This window comes from Rhinolophus sinicus, linkage group LG03 (assembly GCF_036562045.2).
Source record: "Rhinolophus sinicus isolate RSC01 linkage group LG03, ASM3656204v1, whole genome shotgun sequence".
Taxonomy (NCBI): Eukaryota; Metazoa; Chordata; class Mammalia; order Chiroptera; family Rhinolophidae; genus Rhinolophus; species Rhinolophus sinicus.
In genome coordinates, this window is record NC_133753.1 from 100,666,320 (window position 1) to 100,683,376 (window position 17,057).

The 17,057-nt window shown below is 46.0% G+C and overlaps 1 protein-coding gene and 1 long non-coding RNA gene across 4 annotated transcripts in view; one reads left to right on the forward strand and one right to left on the reverse strand.

The window, feature by feature from the left end:
- COL26A1 (collagen type XXVI alpha 1 chain) overlaps positions 1-17,057 on the forward strand; it is a 196,173-nt gene that overhangs the window by 100,672 nt on the left and 78,444 nt on the right. The window lies entirely within an intron of this gene.
- Positions 1,335-4,827, reverse strand: LOC141570381 (uncharacterized). The gene is made up of 2 exons (XR_012494385.1): positions 4,559-4,827; positions 1,335-1,645 (listed from the first exon to the last, which is right to left on the reverse strand). It is a non-coding gene; the product is annotated as an uncharacterized LOC141570381 (long non-coding RNA).

The following is a 17,057-nucleotide window of genomic DNA, read 5'->3' on the forward strand; positions in this document are numbered from 1 at the left end:
CTCTGTTCTGTGAGCAGTAGTGGAGCCATCTTATCCCAAGAAAGGAGAGCTGCCTTCTGGGCTGCACAAGTGCCCTGTGGGGAAGCTGGACCCAGTTTATTTTTATGAGGTTACAGCACAGTCTGCATTCACATGTCCTCAAGAATGCGCTCCCTTCCAATCCACTTGTCTTAGCTCGGGCTCTTATAACAGAATACCAAAGACTAGGTAGCTTAAACAACAGACAACTCTGGAAGCTTCAAAGTTGAAGATCAAGATATGGGCAGATTCAGTTCCTGGTGTGAGCTCGCTTCCGGGCCACCTTCTCACTGTGTCCTCACACGGCCGGGTGGGGAGAGGGAGAGAGCTCTCTCTGGTGTTTTTTCTGATAAGGACACTAATCTCATCATGAGGCCCCACCCGATCACCTCCTCAGGACCCCATCTCCAAATACCATCACCTTCGGGGTAGGGCTTCAACACGAATTTTGGGGGGATGCAGTTCAGTCCATAGCACCCTTTTTCTCTGAATCCTTTACAGCTGGGGGCTGGAGGGGGACACTTGGCATCCCCTTTTGCTTGTGTGTGGATCTGGCCTGTCCCTAGTGTTCCCAGTGATATCAAGGGAACCCTGCAATCTGGAGCTTCTGTCTACCCAAAGTTTACTGGGGGCCTGGTCCCTAGTTGACAGCCACTGTCTGGCACCCTGAGTCCCCAGGGAGCCCCGTGGTCTAAGCAATCACTCTGATGAGAATCTGGGTTTCAGCAACCCTCTGAGATCCTGCCTCAGACCTCGTCCTCAAATCCACCCTCACATGACCATCAGGGGGACCCCCTATGGGGCAGATTGGACCTTGCTGCTGCCCTGCTGAAAACCCTCCATCACTCCCCTTCCTCCACAGGAAGATGTCCAAACTCCCTAAGCCTATGTCTCTCTCTGGCCCCAGCTCCATGTCTCCTCCTCTCACAATTTAAGCTCTAGCAAAACTGAGCAGCTTTTCGTAGCCTAAACACATCGGATTGGTTCCTGCCTCTGTGCCTTTGCACTGGCTGTTACCAGGCTCTCAATGCTCTTCCCTATGTTGCCTTACTGTGGAACTCCTCTGTCACCCTTTAAACCCTTGTGTAGCTGCCCCTTCCTTTTGTTAGACTTCCCCATCTCACCACCATTGAGAGAGGCGTGATTAGCATCTGTGCTGCTTCTGTACCCTGGGCACACACTCATGGCAGGTAGCACTTCTGGTGGTGAGCTATCGAACAACTTAGTAGACCCCCCGCCCCACCCACTGGCTCCCGGATGACAGGGCATGAATCTGACTCCTCTGTGACCTTTTGCGCAGCAGAGGGCCCAGCATGTAGAAGGTGCTCAATGAATGTTTATTAAATCATGAAAGTTTGGCTTTTGGGGTTCTGTGCAAGGAGAGAGCTCCTGCTCAGAAGACCCACACTGGGCCCTGACGATTCTGTTTCCGCACAGCTGCGTATGTGTCCATCTGAATTTGAGCCAGGCCCTTGCTCCGTGTACTCATCTGTAAAATGGGGGCCGATCAGACTCAGCCTGATCTGAGGTGTCCTGGCCTGGGCTTCCTCCAGGTGGCGGGATTCTGGGCAAGGAATGTCCTGAACAAAACCTCTGACACCGACCCTGGACCTCTTCCTTCCTCCAGCTTTAAAAAAAAAAAATGTGGTGAAACAAACAAACAAACATAGAACTCACCATCTTAACCATTTTTAAGTGTACAGTTCAGTAGTGTTAAACGTACTCACTCTGTTGTGCAACAATTGCCAACCGTTTTTTCACCTTGCATAACTGGAACTCTGTACCCAATAAACAACATCTCCCCATTTCCCACTCCTGCCATTCTGCTTTCTGTTTCTATGAATTTGACTGCTTTAGATACTTCATGTAAGTGGAATCATACAATATTTGTCTTTCTCTGACTGGCTTATTTCACGTAGCGCTCAAGTTCATCTACGCTGTACCATGTGACAGAAGGTCCATCCTTTTTAAGACTGAAAAATATTCCATTGTATGTATACACCACTTTTGTTTACCCACTCGTCTGTCGATGGCCGTCTGGTTGCTTCCATCTCTTGGCCATTGTGAATGGTGCTGTGATGAACATGGGTGTGCAAACATTTCTTCAAGATCCTGCTTTCATTTCTTTTGAATACATACCCAGAAGTAGAATTGCTGGGTCACGTGGTACTTCTAGTTTTAATTTTTTTGAGGAACTGTCATACTGTTTTCCACAGCAGCTGCACCATTTTATATTCCGACCACCAGTGCACAAGGGCTCCATTTCTCCACATCCCTCGCCAACACTTGCTATTTTCTTTTTTTTTTTGATAGTAGCCATCCTAACAGGTGTGAGGTGGTATCTCATTGTGGTTTTGATTTGCATTTCCCTAATGATTAGTGATGTTGAGCATGTTTACGTATGCTTGTTGGCCCTTTGTGTATCATCTGTAAAGAAATGTCTATTCCAATCCTTTGCCCATTTTTGAATTAAGTAGTTTATTTTTTTTATTCTTGAGGTATAAGAGTTCTTTATAGATTCTGGATAGTAATCCTTTATTAGATATATGATTTGTGAATAGTTTTTCTCATTCCCTTGGTTGCCTTTTCACTGTATGTCCTCTGATGCACAGAAGATTTTAAGCTTCATATAATACCATTGATCTATTTTTTCTTTTGCTGCCTGTACTTTAGGTGTCACATCCAAGAAATCATTGCCAAAACCAACATCACAACGTTTTTTCCTGTGTTTTCTTCTAGGAGTTTTATAGTTTTAGGTCTTATGTTTAGGTCTTGAATCCAATTTGAGTTACCTTTTGCATATGGCATTAGGTAAGGTCAGTCTGCTGCATGTGGATATCCAGTTTTTGAAACACCATTTGTTGAAAAGATTGTCCTTTCCCTGTCCCCAACTTTTTTAATGAAAAATTTCAAACATGTAGATAAGTTAAAAGTACCTTACAGCGAACACCCCACCCCACGGCCACTGTCTAGATTTTTCTATTTACCGTTTTACTGTATTTGCTGTGTGAGACATCTTATTTATCTCTCCATCCCTCTCTCCATCTTATTTTTGGCGCATTTCAAAGTGCACTGCAGACATCAGCCCACCTCTCACCTGGGCCTCTTACATACATTTGTATCCAGCACGTGTTTAATGCTGAGGGTCCTGGGCTTTCATGGACATGAGCCATGTAGCCTTAGGACCATCCTGTGAGGAAGATATGGGCCAACCTTTTCATCCCTGAGTCCCCTCTGTCCAGCCAGGTCGCCTCATCAGAGCTACAAGCTTTTCCTTCCTCTAGGGAATTGCTTGTGCACCTGGCTTGGTCTGCACCTGGGAGGGTTGTACACCCACAGCCATGGGCGCATTGCTGGGGAGTTAAAGAGAGAAGGAGAGAGTGAGAGCTCGGCTGCCAGGGCCATGACGAGAGCCTTCCGGAGAATCCTGCACTTCTGGGCTCAGGATTCCTGCGTTTGCCCCTGAAGAAGGGAGAATGGCTTGAAAGAGAGGGGAGAATCATTTGCACATCCTTGAGTCAGCTTTCCAGCTGTCCTTAGATAGGGTGGCCATTGGTAACTTAAATATAAGCAACAGCACATTAGCTGCAGATGTGGGGGCCGGGGCGGGGGCAGGAAAGGGCCGCTTAGCTTTTTCCTCAGTGAGAAAAGCACCGTCAGGGTCAAATGTGCATTTTCACATGATTTTTATTTTCCAGACAGGCGCTGAGGTGTGGGGGAACGACTGGGGCTCATTTGGGTTGGGTGTTGTAGGATCAAATCCATACCTCAGTTTTCTCACCCCCCAAAATGGAGGTAGTCCTGGATCTTTTGGGGGTTGTTTAGAAAATCTTATGAGGTCATGTGTAAGAAAAACCTTTGTAAAGTAAAACTGGGGGCATGTGTTATTTACGGTTATCAATGACTTCAATTCTTATTAAAAGAAATAAACATCATAGAGTCTTTTAATAATGGAATTTCATTAGATGACGCTAATCAAGCTGTAATGGGAAGCTCTGTTTTGGACATTTGAAGCCATTTGCCTTTACTGGACACTTGTTTTCAGGTAAAGAGCTGGCAGTGCCCCCCTGAAGCTTGGAGAATACTGATTTTCATTTCCTCTCTGTGGGGCTGGAGGCTTAGCTGCTGATGAGGAGGCTGGATGGTGCCTCATGGTCCCTGGGTCCCTGGGTCCCTGGCCTACCTGGGGAACAGGTTAAACATGGAGACCTCCAGGCCCTCCTAGCTCTCCGGACTAAGAACCTCTAGGGGCTGACCTAGGTGTCTGTGTGTTTAAAACCTGTCTCTCCTGCAGGTGGTCCAGGTCAGTGATGTGGGTCTCAGTCAGGGATATGAGAAATGCTACTGCAGCCCTGCTCAATGGGCCAAACTGATAATAGATCTGCAGAGAAAGCTCTCAGGAATTTTGCTCTCTTAGTTAAAAGAAAAAATTGACAACTTACCTTCTGCCAATGTATTAGTCAGTATTCTCCCGAGGAGCAGAACCCAAAAGATATATGTAGGTGCACAGAAAGAGGTTTATTATGAGGAAATGACTCACAAGATTATGGAAGCTGGGAGTCCCGCCGTCTGCCATCTGTAAGCTGGGGACCAGGAAAGCCAGTGCTGTAGTTCCAGTCCAAACTGGAAGACCCAAGAACAGGAACACTGGTGTCTGAGGGCAGGAGAAGATGGATGTCTCAGCTCCAGCAGAGAGAGCAAATCCATCCTTCCTTCACTTTTTGGTTCTATTCAGTCCCTCAAGGACTGGATGCAGCTCCCCTGCCTTGGGGAGGGTGCTCCTCTCTACTCAATCCACCAATTCAAATACTAATCTCTTCTGGAATCACCCTCACAGACACTCCCAGAAGTAATGTCTTACCAGCTATCTGGGCACCGCCTAGCCCAGCCAAGTTGACACATAAAATTAGTCATCACATCCTCTGAGGAAAGGCCCCCCACCCCTACCCCCTGTGGCCCGAGAAGGCCAAGTCAGTTCACAGGGCCAAAGACAGGCGGATCGAAACAATGGGAAGTCCAGAGCGGTTACAGGTTGGGCTCCCCAGAACACAGACTCTGGGAGGGAGATTAGTGCAGTAAGTTTATTGGGGGAGGGGGGTTCTCTGAGGATCAACACCTGTTATGGGAAGGGAAGCAGGGTGGATGGAGCAACGTGAAAAGCTGGGCTGCAATGCGGCCTCAGTGAAGGTCAGCCTGCCACAGGGGAGCTCTGACTTGTAAAGCCCTTCAGAACTGCCTTGAGCTGGGGGCCAAGTGTGTGGGTCCTTATACTCTCAAGTTGGTCGGTGATCGGATGTGGCCATCTGTCTTCTGCTGAGGCATTCCCTGAAGGGGCAGATGGAGGTGAGTTGCCAGCCCACAACCTTCCCAGCAGTGGGAGAGTGAACCGTATGTCCTGAAGGGGGATCCAGGTGGTGCAGCATCCCCAAAGAGGGCCTCAGTTCCTGCTTGAGGTCCATCCAAGTGTTCCAGTTCCCAAATAGTAGATGCCAAAGCTGGACCACATATTGTTCTCCATACAAAAGGTCACAGAATTCTCGATCACATGGGCAGCACTGAGTTCAAATCCAGGTTCCTTTGCTTTCTTTTGGCATCAGGTGACCCTTGCAAAGTTGATTGAACCTTGAACTTTAGCTTTCACACCTATAAAACACGCCAAAGCGGATGTGCTGAAAACAAACAGAGCACACCCTTCCTGCTGTCATCCAATGTGCCAAGGGGAAGATACGGATAAGGACCGGAGAATGGAAGTTTCAGCTGACGCACAGAGACTGTTTATCCAAAATGAGACAGCAAAAAGCCTGGGAGGGACTCTTGGAAATAGTCTGAGAGCCGTGGGTCCCCCACCCCGCCCTGTGCTCCCTTCACCATGAGTTATGAGAGAGGAGACTTCACATTCCCAAGGCCTCCTGCAGCTCCGCCCACCTGGTGGCCTATGTCTGCCTCCCACTTGGAGATTTGGAGGTTGGGCTGGTAGCAGCTGGGATGGAAGGGCAGGGCTGGGTGGCCTGGAGGGAGGCCTGCACGCGTGTTGGGAAGGCAAAGGGGGCTGGAAGGCTCCTGTGGGTCAGAGGTGATTGCAGCAGAGCAGGCCAGAGCAGGGTGGTCCTAGGTCCTCCACAGTTTGGCTCTCCCCTTGCGCTGGGAGCTTCTCTCGGATTAGATACTCACAGAGGAGTGTTTCTACCTGCAGAGAGTCTGAGCCTATAGAGCAGGTGTAGTGCCTATTGAGAGGTGGCACAATGTTTTGGAGGGGGTTCAGCCCAGGAAGCTCTTGGTGCATGATGTCAGGTGCTTTTCCAGCCCCAAACTCCCTGGCAGGTGGTGGAAAGACAGCTGGGTCCCTGCCCCCAGCCCTCGACAACCAAAGTGACAACTCAAGGCTGAGAGTGGGATCTAGGCAGGGGCTAGATGGCCTGGGGCGTCTGCTGTGGTCCCAGCCCCCACACAGATACCTGGGTCCTCATGTCCTGGGTGGAAGGCCTCTTGCCTTGAGAGAGGCTGCTTCTTTTATATCTCCTTTGAGTCCCACGCCCTGGCCTCGTGTCTGCGTGTAAGCCCTGCTGCATATTCCTAGTCCTCCATCATATGGTATCTCTTCTCTCTTGCTGAATGGACTCAGTTTCCCCAGTCCTTTTGCAGACCAGGCAGACCACCATGGCCTCCATTTTTGCTGTCCTGCCTGATTCTCCCACCCCTGAGGTGTGTGGTTGATCAACTATGCCTTCCCAGCTCCATTTAAACATTTTTCTTCCAATGACACAAGATTAACTAAGGCCAGTTTGAGGTCCACTGTGAACTCAGAATGTTCTCTCTGCACCGTTTTAACAGAGTTGCAGCCGCTGGGCCTTGGGCTGGGGAGGGGGCAGGGAGTTCCAGCTTTGCTGCCCAGCCAGAATATTAACCCTCTTACACCCTGTGCAAGACACCCGGGGGGTGGTGCTATAAGGCACCAGGCCCCTTCCTATGTAACCAGAAACCCATGGACAAAGTGTGGGGGTTTTACAAACAGGACAAGCAGTCCCTGGCTTCCACTAGCCCCCCCTGCCCCCCCACACACACACACGACCACCCCTGAGCACAGAGAATGATCCAGGCCAGCTGGCTCAGGGCGAGAGTGCCCTGGGAGTTGGGGTGGGGGTGGGATGGCTTTCCACCGAGCCTGGAGGAAAGAAATGGCTGACCACCTCCCCCTTTCTATTATCAAGCAACTGGCTAATTGCTTTGCTCCTAGTGGCTCAGTTTCCCAGCTAGAGCTCCTAGATGGGGATCTGTGCTGGGCTGGTGTGTCATCCATATTCCCAGCAGTCTGTCCCTGCTGAGGGATTCTGTATCCCTTACCTGCTTGGACGCTGGAAAGACCACAGGCTTCAACCCAGACCAAGGCCTGAAATCCTGGCTCCTCACACTCTCTGTGGACAAGCCACTTCTCTCTCTGAACCTCAGTTTCCTTGTCTGTAAAGTGGGCACAATGATGGCCGCCTTGCAGAATCGTTAATTCTATTGTATATCAAATGAGGTGAATAAAAACGTACCTGATATGGCACACACTGGCACATAGTAGGCCTGTAATAAATAGTTCTTGTTACTATTATTATTCTCCCAACTTGCCCAGTGTAGGCACAATGGTGTTAGAAATATACACTGACTGATTTGGGTGTCTTCCCCGTCAAGATACAGTTGCTTAGAACTGAAATGGACGTGAAAATAATTGTTATGTCCGTGTGTGCGGGGTGAGGGGGTGAGAGAGAGAGAGATTCAGTCTGTGATTTTTTTAACATGACCGAGATCTGAGTACATGGGTTTAGGCCCACAGATTCCCTGAACACCACGGGCCACAAAAATGGGGTTCACTCACCTGTCAGTAACCCTGAGCAGTCTGACAGGTGGAGGGCATTAGGAGTCCCTGGCTCAGCTGCCAGTGATGGGAGCCCTGGGCTGAGGGCCAGGTGAGTGACCTCACCTGCAAAGTTGCTGTTTAGAGAGCAGAGGTTTGCAGCTGGGGCCTGGGGTCCAACCAAACTCCCCTTGAAGGCAGCGGGTGCTGTGAATGGAACTTGGGAGGCAGCAGGTGGTGTGCACAGAGTTTGGGGTTTGAGGCTGGAAGTTGTGACTTTTCCTGGTCGTGTGACCTTTGTAAGTCACCTGCTGTCGATTTCTCCTCTGGAAACGAGTTCCTAGTAAGTCATTCTGCTGGGGAGGAAGTACCTTTGAGGTCTGTGAGCCCATGGCTCTATGCTCCCCTTGGTGAGGCTCCCCACTGCCGCAGAGCAAGGCCGTTGTAACTACAACACTGAGCTCTGGTGATTGTAAACTTCCCACAGAACGCAGAACGAGGCATACCTTACCATGATGTCATGTCTAGACACCCAGGTCAGGTATAAATTATGGAGACAAAGTAACATGTTCAGTGGTTAAACTGTAAAACTTTAACGAGAGATTTCTGTGACTTGAACATGTGCTGGGGAAGACTGTTCTGGGAGGGAGGAGGAGAGGGGCTCACTTCCCTTTTCACTTCCTCTCCGGCCATCTGTAGGCGCAGGCACCGCCTTTGAGGCAAGGCCCTTAGGACTCAGGGGAGACTCTGGTCCCAGATGGCTGCTTTTTCCAAAGCTGGAAGTGCCCAGAGCTGGTTTCCACAGACCTGATTGCTAGAGGTCTGCCCTGATGAGCTGGGTGGATATCAAGCCAGTCATGGCCTTGAAGGGCCTCAGTTTCGTTATCTGTAAAATGGGGGCAGGAGAGAGAATCTTCTGGCACAAATGTTTCCATTTCCTGATCCTCTACAACCTGGCGGAGAGAATAAATAGACACGCATGTTGAGCAGAAGGAATGCCTTTAGTTTAAGACCTACCTCCTGGGGCTATGGTGATGAGAAATTTGGCAAGACAGAGGAACGACTTGGTAGGCTGTAAAGTGCTATGCAGACATGAGGAGGCCTGTCTTGGAAATCCGAGGTCTCCTCTGAAAAGGGCTGAAAACTATGCTGTAGAAACTTAGAGGATATCTTTGTGGAAAAGATGGACACTGTTGTGTGGGTTTTGTTTTTTTTTGTTTTTTTCTGACACCAAATTCATCCTTCTAAGACCAATTCTCAAATTCTCCTACACCTAAACTGGGTGTTTAACACTTCAATTCAGTTCTGACATTAACTACCCAGAGTTAGTACAGACCCCACAAGTTAAGGGCTCAGTCCCACAAAACTGCCCCCCCCCCTTCAGACGCCAGCTGCAAATGAGATCCCCAGGCTACCTGCACTTCTGCCACCCTGCTGACTACAAACTTGTGGGTTCCCTCAACACTCCCCTCAAGTTTGATAATTCTTTGGAATTACTCCCAGAACTCAGGGGAGACGTTCTGAGAAATGTGTTGTTAGGTGATTCCGTCATTGTGCGAACATAATAGAGTGCATTTACACAAATCTAGGTGGTGTGGTCTACCACACACCTAGGCTATACAGTACAGCCTATCGCTCCTACACACCTGTACAGCACGTTACTGTATGAAACAACACAAGATTAAATCAAGCACAAGAGGAAATTATGCAATCAAGAGACGAGGTAAACACATGTATGAGGCGGCTGCCAGCATAGCACGGCACACTGTTTTACAGCAAACATTTTTTTTTTTATAAGAGGAAACAGTACACTTTAAAATGATGATAAAAAGTGTAATAAATTCATAAACTAGTAACATGTCATTTATTATCATTACCAAGTATTATGTGCTGTACATGATGGAATGTGCTCTCCTTTGATACGACTGGTAGTGCAGTAGGTTTGTTTACACCAGCCTCTCCACAAACATGTGAGTCATGCGTTGCACTTATGAAGGCTATGATGTCACTAGGCAAAAGGAATTTTTCAGCTCCGTTATAATCTTATTGGGTCACTGCCGTATATGTTGCCCATTGTTGGCCGAAACATCGCTATGCAGTGCATGGCGATACTTCTGCTACAGTTTTATTCTAAAGCATACAACTCAGGAACAGCCAGATGGAACAGATGCACAGGGCAGGGTAGGGGGGAAGGAGCGTGGAGCTTCTGTGCCCTCTCCAGGGGCAACACCCTCCCAGTACCTTTTTTTCTTTTTTTAAGGAGTGCACAGCTCTCAGAGGCCCATGCGGGGATCAAACTGGCTACCCTGGTGCCATCAGCACTATGCTCTAACCAACTGAGCTAACCGGCCACCCCCATCTCCCAGTATCTTGATGTGTTTACCTACCTGGATCAAGGTTTTTATATGGGGTTCCATTACACAGGCACGATTGATGAAATCATTTGGCCATTGGTGATTGAACTCAATCTCCAGCTCCTCTCCTCCCCTCCTCAGGAGGTGGAAGTTGGGAGGTGGGGCTGAACCTTCTGTCACAGGGTTAGCTCCTCTGGCACCCAGCCCCTCACCTGAAGCTATATAGAGGTCCATCTAGAGTCACCTCATTAGCATGAGCTCAGGTATGGTGGAAAGGGGCTTGATAGGAATAACAAAAGAATTTCTTATCACTCAGGAGATTCTAAGCATTTTAGGAACTCTGTGCCAGGAACTGGAAACAAAACCCAAATATATGTATTTTATTATACCATAGATATGAAGGCCTTTTGAGCTGGTATTAGCACTATGTGTGCTGAAGATGTCCTCCTTGGGGTCTTGGTATCTGGCAATGACATTCCATGGTGCCAGCAGCCATGGGGCATAACATAGGGGCCTGCTTCCAGACACCATGTCCATCATAGCACGAGGTCACACAAATGGCTAAGGGATGGAAAAGCGTTTCAATAGGGTGGTTGGTCCTTCGTGATGCTCATGCCTTTACTATGTAGGTGGACCCATTTAATCATGAATGGCTTTGGTGCCACATGATACCAAACCATATGTGCTGAAGACATGGAGCTCTGAGATTCTAGGACATGTGGACGAGGGTCCTGTTCAGCACACTGCAGGAAACAGCCCCCCAGGAGACCACCGAGCAGCTGGGATGAGGACAGCCCTTCCCTCAGCCAACTGTTCCACCATCAAATCACATTTATGAAATGCCCACGTTCTCTTAGAAGCCCATAAACACTGGAATCTGTGGTACAAACCCTCACTTCTTCCAGCTGAAGTGTTGCAGGGACCCAGGGGACGGTCAGGCTCTGTGGAAGACGTGCATTTGGCCCTGGGTCCCCTGTTCCCACAAGAACCTCTTAAATATTCTTTGTGGCCAAGCATTGCCTGGAGTTTCCCTCAGGAAGGGCTGTGTTTCCTGACGTGGGGCTGGAATGTTCCAGGATCCCCGTGCCTCACTGCTTTGAACAGTTATTTATTGCCTGCGCCTCGCATTCAGCACTTCTCACATGCTGGGTTTTTTCTTCTTTTTCTCTCAATCGCCTACGTGTTTATCTTCCCAACTAGTGTGTGAGCTGCTGGAGGGTTGGATTTTTCTTGGCTGCTTTTTGGTCTGGGAGGACCCTCCCTACCCAGAGGACAGAAAAAAAAGGGGGGGTATTTGGAACCTCCAGGCCTACAGTCAAATCTGGCCCCACCACCTCCTAGCTATGAAGTTCTGGACAAGCAAAGGATGTCCCTGAGCCTTACTTTCCCCATCAATGAAATGGGAAAATTAAGGCTTACCCTGCAAGGGTGCTGGGAGGTCTAGAAGTTCTGGAAATTGCCCAGCTCATGAGCCCCCAAGGAACAGGTCCAGTGGCTGGCATGTGGCAATCAGATGCTGCCTCACAGCTGGCAGAGCAGTGACTCTCCAGCATTGTTTTCTTTTACCTTCCCAGGAATGCCATGGAGCAGGCAGGTGTCCCTGTATTCCCATTTTACAGATGAAACAGATGGGGTTAGGTGGTTAAGTGAGTAGATGAAGGCCACATGGATGGTGCATGATGCATCCTGGACCAGAAATCAGGTCTCATCTTTGCACTGCACTACACTCACTGAGGAGGAAACGAAATGAATAAATGATTACAATACGGGCTTGTGCTGTTGCTGCAGCTGGCACCGGGCCTCCGGGCTGTGGGGAGAAGGCGTGGGCATGAAGAAGAGAAGCAGGTGGTCAGTTGGTTGGCTTGGCAACAGACTTAGTCTTCAGAGGCCTTATTCAGAGACCAAGGGAAAGGGTGAGTGTCAGGGCCCCTGGGTCACAGGGTAGACTCATGGAGCAGGGGTGGGTTTGCATGTATTGTGAGTATCCATGTTGGGTTTAGGAGGTGTGCTTGCATCTAGTATGTATAGGATGTGTGTGGTGACTATGCATATGGTCCATGTATGCATAACGTTAGTGCCAGTGCATGTGTGTGCAAGGGTGGGTGTACTCCCTGTGCCCAATGTGTGTGAGTATGGGGGGTGGTGTATGTAAGGTATTGTGTGTCCGTGTGGTATATGTATACCGTGTGTGTGTAGTGAGTGTGAATTATGTTTGTAATTTTGTGCATGTGTGTTCATTAGTGTGCAGTGTGTGAGGTTTATATGTGTGTGGTGTGTACAGTAAGCCCTCCGTGACGTTCTCCTGGACCAGTTAGATTCCCCCGAGAAAAGGTGTCTCATCTCTTACTTGGATGCTGTTTGGCCACCTGTGTTCCGGAAGTTGAGTTGGGGAGGCGGGCTTGGTGGAGAGTGTCTCGACATTCAGTGTATAAAATCGCACTTAACCTGCTCGTCTTCAGTATGGCTCCCTCACGCTCAGTCATTCCTGCCATCCTTCAATTGGGAGATCCTCTTTTTTTCTCTCCAGAAAATAAGTCTCCAAGTTTCTGCCAGAGTGGGCGTGAGGACCTACAGACTTCATCCTCCTTATCGATTTTGAACCTATCCTGTTTTTAACACCTCCATATATCTTCATTCTTCTAAGTACCTGATATGCTGTCATTTTGGGGAGGGGTGTTCTGCAGAGTAAATGAACTTTGCTCAGCTCTCCTCTCTGCTGACTTAGAACTTGACATTCTTGGGCGAGCAGAGTCAGCTACCATTTGCCCATGTGTTTTGCAGTTTCCACGTTTCTGCTGCTGTTGCGTCCTCTCCTATTTTCTTTATCCTTGTCCATTTATTTATCTTTTAAAAAGGAACTTTCTTGTCACTTTAGTTGCAGAGGGGGGGTGTTTCAGGAGAATGTGATGGAAAATGTGTCTCTGCTATCTGTGCTGAAAACAGGTGAGCCGAGGAGCATGGCATATCCCTGTGAGGTAGGCCACAGCGCAGTGCAATTTGGCTCAGCAACCCATAGTACCTCTTGCCATCCTAGTGGTAAAATTAAACTCTGAAGTTTCAAAGTTTACATAGGAAATATGTAAAAAAGTAAAATGTACATAAGATATTTATGTACCCACCACTGAGTATAAACAGTTTTTAGCATTGTGTCTGATTTGCTTCAGAAAAAAATTTTTTTCTTTTTAACTTTTTATTTAAAAATAGTTCATAACAGTCTATTTTAAAGACATAAAATGTTACAGGTATGGGTAAAGTCAGGTGCAGCTAAAGCCCCACCATCCATGCCTTTTCTTCTCTTTTCCTTTCCCACATATAACAATAATGTCAAGTTGGTGTGTGTTATTTTCAGGCAAATTTCTTTGTTTCTCTCTCTCTCTCTCTGTAGTATATTTTGACTATGTGTTTTAAAATGTTATAGATGATGTTCTGCTGATTTCATCCTTTTGCAGCTTGCTTTTGCAGCAGCTTAAGATATTTGTGAGATCTATTCATATTGACTTTTTAAACTTTTAGTTCATCTATGTTAATTGCTTTCTAGTATTGCACTGCATGAAGATAGTACAGTTTATTTATCATTCCTAAAAGACATATTGCTTTCAGTTTTTCACAATAGCAAGTAAAACTATAGATAATATCTATATCTTTGGATCCTCATGCATATGAGCAAAGGCTTGCCCAGACTGAAAATGCTTGTCTCTAACTCTTCTAGATAGTATCAAATTGCTGTCCGAACTCATTGTTCCAATTTCCACTCCAGCAGCAGTGTATAAAAGTTCCCCAATTCTCCATAGGTTAGCCAATATTTGGTGTTCCCAGAGATGATATTTTTTAACTCTGATGAATGAGAAATTATGTTTGAAAGGGTTTTTTCCCCTAATACATCTGAGTTTTAGCTTCTTTCAGTTTTTGTTTGTCCAAAAATTATTGCAGTCAGCCATTTCTCTTGAATGATACTTTAGTTGGGCATAAAATTCTCAGTTGACAGTTAATTTTCCTCTGTGCTTTGAAGACATTATACCATTATCTTCTGGCCTCTTTTGTTGCTGTTCAGAGGTCTACGGAAGTTGTCTTTGGAGATAATTCAATTTTTTTCTTTGGTTGATTTCAAGATTTTTATCTGTCTTTGGTGTTCTGCAGATTCACTGTGATTTGGCTAGATATGGATCAGTTTAGTTATCTGTTTGGGATTCATTGAAATCCTTGAATTCTTGATATATGAAGACGAATATATTTTTAAATCAATTCCAGAAAACCCCAAGGCATTATCTCTTCAGATTTTGTCTTTACCATTTTCTCTTTTCTTTGCTTCTGGAACTCCTTTTAGACAGAGAGAATCCTCCATGTCTCTTGACCACTCATTCTTTCTATTTCTTTGTTTCACCTTTGCATTTTGGGCAATTTCCTCATATCTAGCTTTATTTTATTAATCTTATCCTCAGCAGTGTCCATTATGCCTTTTTACCTATCCATTTAATTTTTACCTTTAATTATTATGTTTTTAATTTCTACAAATTATATTTAGTTCTTTTTTTATTTCTGTCCTATTTTCAACTCTTTCTTATATCTTCAATATTTTTAAACATCATATATATTTCATATTTACTTTCATATTGGAATTATATTTTCTCATGTTGAAGTTTAATCTTCCTGATTCTTATTTGCTCATGGTTTCTCACTCATGGTAGCTTCTTTTCTTATTTGTTTTGTAATTTTTTTAGGGTGAGCTCATCTTTGTCACAGCCTGTTTTTCCTGTGAGACTCCCTTGTAGCCTGGATTGTAGAACAGTTCTTCCACAAAGTTTTCACAAGACATTCCAGAGTATCACTGGTTAGGAATAGATTTTTATGTTAATTTCTTGGTTTGTGGGTTTCTGGATAAATACTTGTGAGTTTCTAAGATTAATTCAAACTCCAGATCCACATGAGGCACAGCCTGAAGTTTGCATGTATCAGGGGAAACTTTCTGTTTAAACTTGGGTAAAAAGGAGAAGCTTCATTCTCCCCTCCCTGTGATTGGCAGACAGGCCTCTAGCAAACCTTTCATGGAAGGTGCCACCCTTCCTCGTTCCATGGACCCTCAAAGCACATGGGTGTGAAAACCCCACACTGAAGAAGCTGGGTTATTATGATGACCCCCCCACCCCCGGCCCCAGGTCAGTTATTGCATCTGCTCATATAGTAACTACTCTATTTTCAGTTTCCTCTTTATTCTTGCAAGCATCTATTTTCTTTCTTGGGAACTCAGGAAACTCTTGGGAACTTATTCTATGCATTTACAATAATTTTTGTTATATTTATCCAGAATTTCTAAGTGTTTATAGCAAGAGGTTTTTTCTGATTTTCTTATATATGGTCATGTTAGAACCTCCTTGATCTCAATTTTTTCATTTATGAAGTGGGGATAATGTTGCCTCCTACAAAGTGTTATCAGGATTAGGTAAGGATTTACATAAGCAATCTAGCCACATGGTAAGTGCTCGATAAATGCTAGCAATAATGATTATTGCATTGATGTCATATGTGTTTTTTCTCTTGATTGATACAGCTGATTAATGATGGGGAGACATTCTGAGAAATGCATCGTGAGGCGATTTCATTGTTGTGCAAACATCATAGAGTACATTTCCACAAATCTAGGTGGTGTGGTCTACCACACACCTAGGCTATACAGTACAGCCTTTTTCTCCTACACACCTGTACAGCACGTTAATGTACAAAACAACAAAAGATTAAATCAAGCACAAGAGGAAATGATGCCATCAAGAGATGAGATAAACACGAAATGTATGAGGCCGCTGCCAGCATAGCACGACATACTGTTTTTCAGCAAAAAACAGTACACTTTAAAATGATGATAAAAAGTATAATAAATTCATAAACTAGTAACATGTCATTTATTATCATTATCAAGTATTATGTGCTGTACATGATGGTATGTGCTATTCTTTGATATGACTGGTAGTGCAGTAGGTTTGTTTACACCAGCCTCTCCACAACACATGAGTTATGTGTTGCTCTAGGATGTAATGACAGCTATGATGTCACCAGGTGATAGGAATTTTTCAGCTCCATTATAATCTTATGGGACCACTGTCTCGTATGCAGTCCTTTGTTGATTGAAATGTCATTATGTGGCACATGACTATATTTTTGTGTGGCTTAGATGAAAATAAAATAGCTAATTAATTTTCTCCCAGTGCAAGCTGTGATCTTTGCGCCAAATTTATCCTAAGAAGAAGGTGGGGAGGAAGCAATGAAACTAAAAGTTAATGTTCACATTTTATGCTAGTTACATTAATATATATGATCTCATATCATCTGTATAATAACCCCATGATGTTGAATGTAACAGTCAGAAGGGACCAGGTTATACTTTGGTAACAAACAGCCCCAAGATTTCAGGAGGTTAACCCAACAAAAGTTTCTTTTTTGCTCAAGCTACATGGCCAGTGCAGGTCAGTGGAGGGCTCAGCATCACAGAGCTCCTTAGGGCTCCAGGTTAACGGAAGTGCCCCCAACTTGCAGCTGCGCTCTCTGAAACAGGTGGGAGACTGCAGTGCTGCACTTGGACTTTCCACTGCCTGAACCTCTTATAACTTATCCACCCAAACTAGTCATGTGGCCCTGGTCAACTCTAAGGGGTTGAGAAAATGTAGGGAAGAAAATGGGATCTTTGGTGACTACATCTGTCTCTGGCAGAACAGAAAGAAGCGAACTTTTCTCAAACACCTAAGTATCCAGGACTGGGCTAGGTACATATCCTCTCTCTACTCTCAGCAGTACTGCAAGGTTGCTTTGCATATGAAGAAACCAAATGAAGCTCAGAGTGGTTGAGGAACTCATGCAAG